Here is an 11,700-nt window from a genome sequence, read left to right as displayed (position 1 = left end):
CTTCACGCTTAGCTTTTTAAAAATTGATGCTGTGCCTTTTTAGGGAATCAAGAGCAAAATGTGTCCTGAAATGAAATAATGTTAAACAAGAAATAATTCACTGACGTCTCCTTGAAAGGGTTAACTTGCATTCAGAAACTGGGATATGTAACGGGGGAAGCATCGGGAGCTGGATTTTTAAAACATTAAAAACCTGTCCTGAACGAATGAATAAGTGACTTGTCTCTTCAATCACTACTGAATTGACAATGAACCTCCTTGTGCTTTTTTATTGTTTCCAGATGGCTACTATTTTCTACACTGATGACAAATAATGCAAGCCTGGAAGTCGGTTTGATTTATTCTCCTTTTTTTCGGTTTTGAAGCCAACTGTGATGTCCAGCAACAGCTGTCTCTCCCCTCGCCAGCCTTGTATGACCGGGACACATTCAGATTAGCGTTGTACCAACTGCCTCCCCGTGTTTGATTTCTTCACTGGACTGTGTTCAGATTTTGGATGCTTATTTTATCCATTGCAAGTCTTTTTTTTCCTTAACTCCGTAGGCATACATCTGAAAAAGCTGTCTGTGGTGAGGTAGAAAGGTCAGCTGGTGTTTTTTTTTCTGCAGGCAGCAGCAATGAACTGCGGGAGACTGGGCTCTCGTTAATAGTCCTGAAGCCCTGCCAACTCACGTGTTAATTGGCCCATTCTCAATCTCTGCGGAAACATAATCTCTTAAACTGGCAATTAGACTGGGCAGCGGATAAGTAAGTGGATTTTCTTCCTCTGCTAGTGAAAGTCAAGTGTGAAAAGCTGTTTCCAAAACAAAGACTTCTGTGTTGTACTTCAAGAGGGAGGAACGAATGCTGAAAGAGAAAGTGTAGTAATTACTTTAAAAAGCCATGCAACCCACCAAGCTTGCTCATTGTGGTCTGTAGATGAAGCACATTGAATGAATGAACAAGCATGTCCCACTGCACCCCTTTTATATTAATTTTGAAATGAATTATTCTTTGGTAAGGGCAACACTGGCAAGAAGGCATGTCATCTGCATCCCCAGGGCACTGAGACACAACATCTAACCCATATTTCTTTTGAGGATTCACTTGCCACATTTCACCTGGAAGATAAGAAAATAGAATGGCATAAACATTTCTAAACAATCAAAATTATTCTGAGCAATGAATAAAATGAGTCAAAATTATTCTGAACAATGAGTCCAGATTAGATACAATCACTCATTTGGACTTAGAGTAGCTCAGCATGTTATTGTCTTTGTAACCAGGGTTCAATTCCATTGAAATAGAATTTGATTGGTTGCTCTCTGTCTCCCAGTTATAGGTAACTTATTTAATTAGGAGCCTGCTTCCAGTGGGAACTAGATTTCAGGCGTGAGGCCTGAAATGATATGGATTTTTCCTGTCTACTTAGAGCCAGTGGGGGCAGGAATGTGGGTAGGTCAGATGACGTGTGAGAGGAATTTTAGAATTTCCAGAGGAAGTATCACCGAGGCTGCTGGATGAGCTGAGAGAGAGACACAGAAAATCTTTCACTTCAGCAGAGGGAATGAAATGTCACAGAGGAGCTGATGGACTGACACGTTAAGGAGGGCAAACGTTTGAGTCATAGAGGCCATTCTGTCCGTCATGTCTGTGCTGATCTTCTGAAGGAAATCCTAGCCTAATCCCACATTACTCATGGTAATCCAACTCGCCTGCATATCCCTGGACACTCCGGGGCAATTTACCATGGTCAATGAACCTGCACATCTTTAGACTGTAGGAGGAAGCCCATGCAGACCTGAGATGAATGTGCAAATTCCACAGATAGTCATCCAAGGCTGAACCTCGGTCCCTGGCACTGTGCTCGTGTGTCACGCCTTTGTTTCATTGAGCTGATGTTCAAGGCCTGAGAATGAGCACGGAGGTTCTCTTCCTGAGGTTTGTCATGAAGAGGCCACCTCGTCATACAGCAGGAGCACCTCTCCCTTCAGTTTCCTCTCCCTCTGTCTCCTTTTCTTCATGTTCTCACATCTCCTGCTCCCCCCCACTACCTCCCCCCCACCCCCGCCAACCAGGGAGTTGACTCCCTCCATGACCTTACAGTTTTTAAGGTCCACACCAGTGGGTATTGGTCTCATTTGTAGCCCAATCACCAATTTCCTATGCACCCTGTCATCTATGCTGCATCAAGAACACCTTTTATCAAGTGCTCAATCCCTCTTTGCTTTCTGGGCGTTTTACAGAGCTGAGCTGATGCCTGGTAGAACCATCATTGGGTCCCGAAATGTACAGGTACCATCTGCCTTCAGTAACTCAGTTTCTGAAAACATAGGTAATTTGTCCAAAATATTAAAAATCAGATCTTCAAACTGAAAACTTGGTACACAGACTTTAGGGAAGGGAGGGAATTTGGAGATGGTATGGCAGTTTGCAAAGACAGAGACGTGAAGGATTTTTTTTGAAGAGGGTGTGAGAATGATAGATTGAGATGAGAGGAGAACAGTATCTGACAAGAAAGGACCATTAACAAGATCAGTTGACATGATGGTCAGCTAGCTAGTCAACAGTTTAGTGGGAATAGAGTGAACGAGCAAGATGATAATCTGATGATCTCAGAGATGGCAGGAATGAGGAGAGAAGCTCAAGAAAGATACAACAGTTCAACTAGGGCAGAAAGAACCTTAGTGGAAACATGATCCAGTGACAGAGATGGGAAGGATGTGGCAGAGGTGGCTGAATGGATGATTGCAATATTAGTGTTAAAGATCTCCTTTGTAGTTTTGAAGGAGATGGTTGAGGTGGCAGAGGAGAGATATGAAAAGATGGTTTGTAATGAAGAAAATAAACCAAATTTATCTTGGCATTCTAGGATGATTCTGGAATGGTGAATATTTTGATGGTATGAAGCAGGACCTCAGTTATGCTTTGTGTGGTCTAGCAGATCCAGCACTGAAAGGTTTCTCCAGTAATTTTCCATATACCTTCAAGGCTGTGATTCCTGGCCTACAGAGCAAAAGGGCTTGGCCTTACTTGGTGCATGACCACCGAGAAAGAGAATAATGGTTTGATGTCAACCAGGGCATCAATTGTAGGTGAGGATAATGTTGAGTAGATTATTGTAGAAATATTGGATTGAAGGAGGACTAAAGTCTAGTCAGTTAGGATTTTGACAGTGCACTGGGAGAGTTTGTTTTTCTAAGGACAGACACAAGATGAAATAAGTGAGAGTGTCTTGGGTGATGTGGATGAAGAGAGTTGTTAGAAAGTGCTCAGAGATGGCCTTACTTGTGATTAACCTGAATATTATCAAGGCTAGGGGAAAACGGCCGGGTCAGGGTGCAGGGACCTCTCCAAATACTTCAAGTGAACTGAAGTAATTTTAAAAAGTAGCCACTATTGTAATGTAGGAAGCACAGCAGCCAATTTGTGCATATCAAGTTCCTACACACAGCAATGTTACAATGACCAGATCATTTTTCTGTGTTGATTGAAGAATAAATATTGATGAGGACACTAAGGCGTAACTGCTTTGCTCCTATTCAGAAAAGTGCCTCAGGATATTTTACATCCATCTGAGCAGGCAGATGGAGCCTTGATTTAACAAGATACTGGCATGGCAGCACACCTTCAATGCTGTACTGGAGTCAGTGTTATCTTTGTGCTTAAGCCTTGGACTGGAATTGAACACTATATCTTGAGACCAGATAGACCCAGCTGTAAAAAAGGGGTACATAATGTTATGGACCAGACCAGACTCCCTCAAAACATTTCAAGAAAGTAGCCCAGACCTTAAATTTGCTAGTTGTTTTAATCAGGTGTAACGTGGATATCCCGGGAGTGATGAAGTTGGTCAAACCACTCAGTTTTAAATAAAACAGAATTTATTTACAATATTATGAATGAAACACAAACAAAAGAGAGCAGAATACAGAATAACTTAGCCTATCTGAAGACCCAACAGATTATCCCAACTTAATGATGCTGTTTTAAATACTTACAACAATCCCCATAAACACTCCTTGGCACAAAAGGTAAAATCAAACACAGTATCTTACAGGGAGAGATGCCAGAGAAAGGAGGATCAGCATGGACCTGCATCTTTGGGTCCAGCAGTTTCACAACTGACTGACTGCTTTCAGTCAACAGCCAGACAGTTAAAATCCAAACCAGAGAAAAGCTGAGCTGGGAGAACTGGCCACTTCGCTTTCATTGCACACGGTTTTTTAAAACTTGAAAGCCTTTCAACTGAGACCATATCTGTTAGCTATAATTAAATTGGCCCTAAAACCCTTCAAACCTAGACCTTACGAACTCTGGAAAAAAAAGAGCCTTGTTAAAGGAGCAGCATTGTCACAAGAGAAAGAGTCAAAATAAGGACAGGGGTTGGTGAACTCAGAGGAGAGAGGGGGATGAGTTGGGTGGACATTGGAATCAATGAGGATGCCCTCTGGTACAGGTCTAATCTGGGAAATACTAATTCCTTCCCACCAGTCTTTTCCTTTAGTTTTGTCAGCTTCTATTTTGTCACTTAAATGAGGCAGTCAACTTTTATCCTTTTACATTTCCTTCACAAAATGAAAGTACTGCAGGCCAAAGTAAACACAGAAAATGCTGGAAATGGACAGCAGGTCTGACAATGTGGATGTGGGCAGAAACAAAGGCACTGAGTGGATTCCCATAGGAGCTTGACTGAAGTGGGCGATGGTGACATGTAGCAGAATCAGGCAACAAGTGTGAAAATACCCATCTCAAACATGAGAGCAATACATGCCAGCTTTTGTTTCTCACAAACAGCATGGTGAGATTCTTGCTAGGGAGTGGAGGGTCACTAATTGATGGTGATTACTGCTTGTTAACAACTCAATCCAACTCCTTAATGTTCAGCCTCCCATCTTATCTAACTTGCCAAATAGAATATCAGAACTGTAATGACGCAGAAAGGGTCAATTTAGCCCATCGTACACAGGTTCTATCCCCTGGTGGCAATCTTCTGCCTTTTCCTCGTATCTTTGCATATCATTTCTATCCAAATAATTAGCCAGTACCCTCTTGAATGCCTTAGTTAAATCTGCCTCCACCGCATTTCCAGACAGTGCACTCCATATCAATCTCACATCACCTTCACTTCATTGTACATCAATTTAAATCCAAGCCCATTTTACGCAGAGAATGGTTCATGTGTAGAATGAACTTCAAGAGGAAGTATTGGATGTAGGTGCAGTGACAATGCTTAAAAGACATTTAGATAAGTACATGAATAAGAAATAATTGGAGGGATATGGGCAAAACACAGGCAGGTAGGTTGTTTGGGGAACATGATCAGCATGGATTCATTGCACTGAAGGGTCTGTTTCAGTGCTGTATGACTCTTTCCCTTTTACAGGAACAGCTTCTCCTTATCTACTCTGTACAACTTGCTTGTGATTTTGAAAACCTTTATACAAGTAAGCTTGACATTGGTGCAACTTACCAAGGAACCAGAGTGAGCCCCTGGTGAGTTCAGCTCACTGCTTTCACCAAGTGACCTCCATATTGGAAAGTGGCCAATATTATCTCAAGCAAACTCCATATGCACTGGCCTCACACACCACATATCCACAGGCATTAGCATCATACAAGCACTAGCCTATAAGAACCCTATATGTCACATTTCTGATTCAGTTACAGAATGCTTCTGCATTTAAATGCTGCACTTCACCAACAGCTATCATTGCAATGCTGTAGCAAGGACACAATGTGCTCAGGGACGTGGTCCCAGCTCATGGACTGGACCAGGCTGCATTTCCAGCCTGTTCACTTGCTCTCATAGAGTTCCCACATTCTTTGCCTACCTAGACCTTCACAGCGTATTTATGTTGCTTGCCTTTCTGCATTTTGTTCTCTCAGCTAGAGATACCAAGCTTTCCATTTAGTTCAGGGCAGATGTAAAGCCAGCGAGCTTATCTTAGTTGTCAGCAGCCTTCGGTCACTCATGGGGTCCCAGTGTGTGAACTCAAGGGCAGCCTCCAATATAGTCCAGGCCTACTCAGGGCAGTCAGGGTCAGGATGCTCTCCTCAGAAGTGATGAGGAACTGAATGAAGGGCAGCACACCACGTGTCCTGCCCTATTGTGGGCTGTTTTCCTCAAGGCATGAGAGAGAGTCAGCTATTGGAGGATATGAAAGTGGGTGTCAGAGTTGTTACTTTTGGTGCAGATGGGTAGTGTCCTGAGCAAGTGAGTAAACAACTCAGGGATCATGCAGAGTTGGTGATGTTTGGGTTGAGAAGGGGGTCAGCAAGTGAGGAAGATGTTGTAGTCAATACTGAGAGTAGCAGAGCATGAGCCTTGGTGGGAATTTAATACAGTAGTTGACCCATAGTGAATGTGAGAGTATCAATGGGCTGAAACCCACCATGTTAGACTGGAGAAACTCATTGACTTTCTTCCTCCACTGCTGGGCATTCCTTCAGACAGCTAAGACTGCACTGATAACCTTGGGCCAGTTTGGTATGGTCTGGTGTTGTGGCCTCCACCGCTGGGGGAGAAGGAAGTCCTGTGACAGCACTACCCCATTGAGCAAGACCTTCAGGATCCTGCCCTCAAAGTAATATGCTAATTACCTCCTTTCAGCCATGGTCAGGAATCATACTGAGAAGCTCTGAATTGATAGTACTTGTCTGGTGCACAACTGCTGGCAGGTGCAAGAAATGCTGATGAATTCAGGTGTATCTGCTGAGTAGTGTTTCATTCTGGGAGGTAAAAGGGATGGACGTTGGATCTGAGGGATGCCATAGGGACAGGTCAAACAATGAATAAAATGAATTTGATTTCATTGAATTTATTATTGTCACACGTACCTAGGCACAGTGAAATGCTTTGTTTTGCCTTCAGTATAGGCAGATTAAATCATACAAAGTGCATTAGGGTAATAGAACGGAGCATGGAATACAATGCTACAGCTGCAGAGAAAGTGCATTAATAGCGGTGTCAACATTAAATTTGAAATTTGAGAGGTCTATTCAGAAATATAATAACAGCAGGGAAGAAGCTGTTCTTGAATCTACTGGCATGTGTGTTTAAATTTTTGTATCTTCTGCCTGATGGAAGAGGTTGAGAGAGATGATAACCGAGGTGGGAGGGGTCTTTGATTATATCGGCTGCCTGTCTGAGGCAATGAGAAGTGTAGATGGAGTCAATGGATGGAAGGTTGGTAATATATGGGAGTGAACTCACTCAGCCTCGTGGCAAGAAACCCTTCAGAAAACCTCATGCAACTTGAACTTAGCCATAAAAAATATAAGATTCAGCCCAACGCATCAGGTCATGGTGTTTCATCGAGCAGCACTTTCCCCTTTAGCTCAAGGGCAAATTGTAAGTTGGCAGCATATTATCAGATGAAAGGTCATGACCTGAAGTTCAAACCCTGTTTCTCTCTTCACAGATGGTCCACAGAAGGCCAGCTGTGCAATTCCAGCTTTTTCAATGTCTACTTTTACCTTTCATCTCTGGTTAAGGTGCACAGATCATGTACTGTGCTAGTGCAGCTCCATCCACTCACTGTGAATATTCCCTTGCAGTAACATGCTCCTTCAGAATGTTTAAGTTATTCCTTCAGTACGTTGAGAGCCTCTTGAAATCATTTGGCTGAATGTTCAGTGGCACTGAGAGAAGTTACAAATGACTCCCAGAGTAGTCCCATTTGTTTTAGGAAACACTTATACAAAGTATTGTATACAGGTGAGAGCACACTTAAAGGACTGAGGGAGTCCTCTCAATGGTAAGTGGAAATTTGATCATTGGATTAGTCTCAATATATTCTTACTGAATTGAGGAAGTACATTCAGTGCTGTGCTCCGTGAACTGAATTGTTTTCATCCAGGGGAGGGAAATGGAATTTAGGTTTATACATCTGACACAGGAGGGACTTCCTGCAATTCATTGCCCAGTACCAAACTCAAACCCCGGAGGCTGTTTCCTCAGCAAATTGGTGTGACATGTATTCACTTGTCTTCCTCTTTCTTCTGTGCATTTGTTACTTGCCTCTCTGTGTAGCTGGCTGGCAGACTGCAGAAAGTAGCCTTTAGATTTCATAGAATGATTTTTAGAAAATACTGTCGGTGAATAAGCATTTCATTATATTTAAATGAGTAGAATGTGTTTCCTCATGCAGAATGTTATTTATTATAAGAGTGGGTGTCATTTGTGGTTATCTGGCTAAGAATTTAATTAATGATCAGCCCTGATAATGAGAGAGGATGGTTTTGAAACAGTGCATCAAAGGTGTTATATCTGAGAGAAACCTACTTCTTTTTAGGCACTGTAGGATTACTGCTATTGATTTAATAATGCCCCACTAAACTTGATCCACCTTAATGATACATAGAATTAAATGGTTTGGGAAATGGAATGACAATCCAACTAAATAATTATTACTTTGTTCTCTAATTATTCCTTTTCTGATTTTTTTTCCTCACTTCCCTTAAAGTGGCTAATTCATGCTAGCCTGGAGTAAAACTAGGATGGTGCAGAGGTAGTGACCCTACCTCTGGGTCAGGAGGCCTGGGTTTAAGTCCCACCTGCTCCAGGTATGTGTTATAATGTAACTGTACGGGTTAGTTAAAATCGCTACATTAAAATAGTTCCACTTGTCCACAAATAATTTGTTTAATGAGCCATTTTTCACAAGGGACTATAGACAGGAAATAATGATCATGAGAGAAAACCCTTGGCAGGATTTGCACCTGTATCCCAAAGGCAAGTTGTAACTTGGCAATATCCAAGCCAGGAAGATGTATGAAGTGGGCAATTATTTGACAAGACTATCAATTAAGGCAACATTGGTAGTGAATTTTATTTTCTCTTTTTGAATGTTAGATCTTTGTAGATGAACTGACATGGTTTTTTTTCCTGTATATTCTTCTCTGACTAAACATTGTTTAAGAGATTACAGGAAATGAAATCTTAGAACTCTTTTGGGATAGATTTCAAGCATAGCCTCTGGTCATAAAGTTATTGTTGTGAAAACCAGTCAGTATTTTCTACAGGTGCATACTTTACAATATCTATTTTATGTCCAGCAGCTAATTAAACCTTCAGTATGAATTATGGAAGAGACTATCACACAAACTAGTTGAAGGATCTACCACAGTGTTGCTAGTGTAATTCTTTTAGTGTAATTCCCCTCTGATAATTGATGGGAAGACTGCGCTAGAGTCAGAAAGTCAGATCGGATCTTTACTATTAAGGGCTGAGGTAAAACATGGAATTGAATAATGCAGGGCCAATATTAGGGTATATAGGGTAAATACAGCGTACATTTTCTAAGGTCTGCATTCCCGTGATAGTCTTATACAGGGACAGAACAAAATAAGAGTTAAATGTGTGAGAAGATAGCACAGTTCCTCACTTGCATCAGCATTCTCATTTCCCAATAAAGGCCATAGGTTCAAGTCCCAGGTCAGAGATTTGAACACATAATCTAGATGTGACATATCAGTACTCAAGGAATTCTGCTTCGTTGAAATTACTGTCCTTTGGATGGGATGTTAAACCCAAGGCCAGTTGTCATCTCAGGTGGATGGAAAACTTGCCATTCCAAATATTTTGCAGAACACTGAAGAAAGTATCTTGGAATCCCTACACTGTGGAAGCAGACCATTTGTCCCATTGAGTCCACACCAACCCTGTAAAGCTCAGTCCACCCAGAAATCCTGCATTTCCCAAGGATAATCTAGCTAGCCTGCACATTATGGGCAATTTAGTATGGCCATTACACCTAACCTTCGCATTTTGGACTGTGGGGGAAATCCATGCAAACACAGGGAGAACATGCAAATAACACCAGCAGTTACTCAAAAGGGTGGAATTGAACACAGGTCCCTGGCATTATGAGGCAGCAGTACTAACCACAGACTGAGACTTATCCTTCAATCAGCCATTATTAAAATAGATTATCTGGGGCATTACCATATTGCTGTTTGTGGGATCTCACCGTATACAACCTGACTGCTGCTTCTTACATTACAGCAAAAGCTTCAGAGTGTTTAACTGGCTTCAGTGAGAGTCACAGTACTAAGAAACAAAGTTAAAAATAGAAGAGGAAGTGAATGAGAACAGTTTTTCATCCCAAAAGCCGGTGAGGTGATTGAAAAAATATTGACCGGATGTGAGATATTTCCAGAGGAGCCTGTTGGCTTGCAGCTTACAAAGGTTTTCTGAAGTAAAGTGTTTTTCTCTCTCTGAAACCAGCCCGCGTGTCTCCACTGTTCAGCTAGGCACTGCTCATTGTGTCGAAACGCAATGTAATATATATATCAAAACTGACACCCAGCTGTATGCAAAACAGCACCAATGAGTGAGGAGCTTAAAGGCTTCAGGCAGTTCTCCGTGTGCGTCTGTTGTTTTATATCTACCAGCTTCGATGATGGCATTTCTGAGCTTCAGATGTGCTGACTTGAAACAAAATGTTGGTGTAATGAGCACAGTGGTTTCAAACATTAATAGCTCTGACAATCCAACTTGCTGTGTGAGTGTTCCCGAATTTAAATAATGCCCAATTATGCGTGTCTTTTTTGACATAGCCCTTCAATTTTCCCTCCAGCCACACAGCTGCATGGCCAATGTGTTCCTGCTAAAGCAGTCAAGGCCAATGTCCCTATGCTCTAAGGTATGATAACGTAAATAATCTGAAGGAATTTAATGTTGATGTTGCCTTGGGCTCCACCCATTCTGTTGATATCATATACTGTCTGTGCCTGGACATGGTGGTTTTACAGTAACCTTTTTAGGAAGAAGATGCATTCTGTTCAACTCCTGAGAGTCTTGGTAATTATGCCTGATCTGTAATATGATTGTACCTTTAGGCTATCATGCTAATAAACTAAGAACAGTGTTCCTTCTGTGAAGACTCTGTGGTGGTGTATCCTCTACCATTGACCATCAGTCAGGCCCAAGTCAAAGCACAGACAAAGGAGGTTTGGTGGCAGTGCAGCACTTCAAACAGTGCTTACTCTGATTCATATACTGGCAGAAACAGCAGATAGCATGATGTGCTTGCAATGATAATCAGGGTAATATCACATGCAGTTCCTGATGGAGTAGAATCTGATCGACTTAATCAGTGGCTCACTGCAGTCACATTTCTCTGAATACTGCTGACGGGCTGATTGGACAACTGTTTCCATTAGTCACTCATCTGCTCCTTTCAGCTCCTATTTTTAAAACTAATGTTTGATTGGTATTACTTCTGTCACTTTTCCTTATGATTTTTTCTTATGCCCATGACTAATCACTCACATTCATTGTATACAGTTTAGTAGGAGGGGTTGTTGTGGTGCAATTATAGTGTCCAAACCCCGGACGAGAGAGACCTTCACCTGACCGTGTGGCAGGGCTCTGATATCTTATGATTTCAGATAAACCTATTGGACCATCCCTGGTATTCTGTGACTTCTGACTTTGTCCACTCCAGACCAACACCGGCACCTCCACATCAGAAAGACCTTGGTGTACTCTAAAGGTGTGTGATAACATCCCTGAACAGGTTGATTAAAAAAAAATACAGGAGGGCAGGTGACTATGGATAAAGCTGACAGATTTATACTTTACTGATCGATTGTTTAATATCCCTGCCACTGCTTATCTCTGCATGGCCACACAACATGTTTCTAAAGTTCTCAATTTTCAGAGCAATTCTTATAAGACTCTTTTCATGGAAGTGCTTCCTGTATTTTGATCTG

At 41.8% G+C, this 11,700-nt stretch overlaps 1 long non-coding RNA gene across 1 annotated transcript; it reads left to right on the top strand.

Annotated features, from left to right (window-relative positions):
* The first annotated feature begins 595 nt into the window (after nt 1–595).
* LOC140476735 (uncharacterized) lies at nt 596–10,141 on the top strand. The gene is made up of 3 exons (XR_011960582.1): nt 596–747; nt 8,448–8,547; nt 9,989–10,141. It is a non-coding gene; the product is annotated as an uncharacterized lncRNA (long non-coding RNA).
* The last annotated feature ends 1,559 nt before the right edge of the window (nt 10,142–11,700 follow it).

Source organism: Chiloscyllium punctatum, chromosome 5, assembly GCF_047496795.1.
Source record: "Chiloscyllium punctatum isolate Juve2018m chromosome 5, sChiPun1.3, whole genome shotgun sequence".
NCBI lineage: Eukaryota > Metazoa > Chordata > Chondrichthyes > Orectolobiformes > Hemiscylliidae > Chiloscyllium > Chiloscyllium punctatum.
The sequence above is the reverse complement of the archived record's forward strand: the minus strand, read 5'-3'. Positions and strand labels throughout refer to the sequence as shown.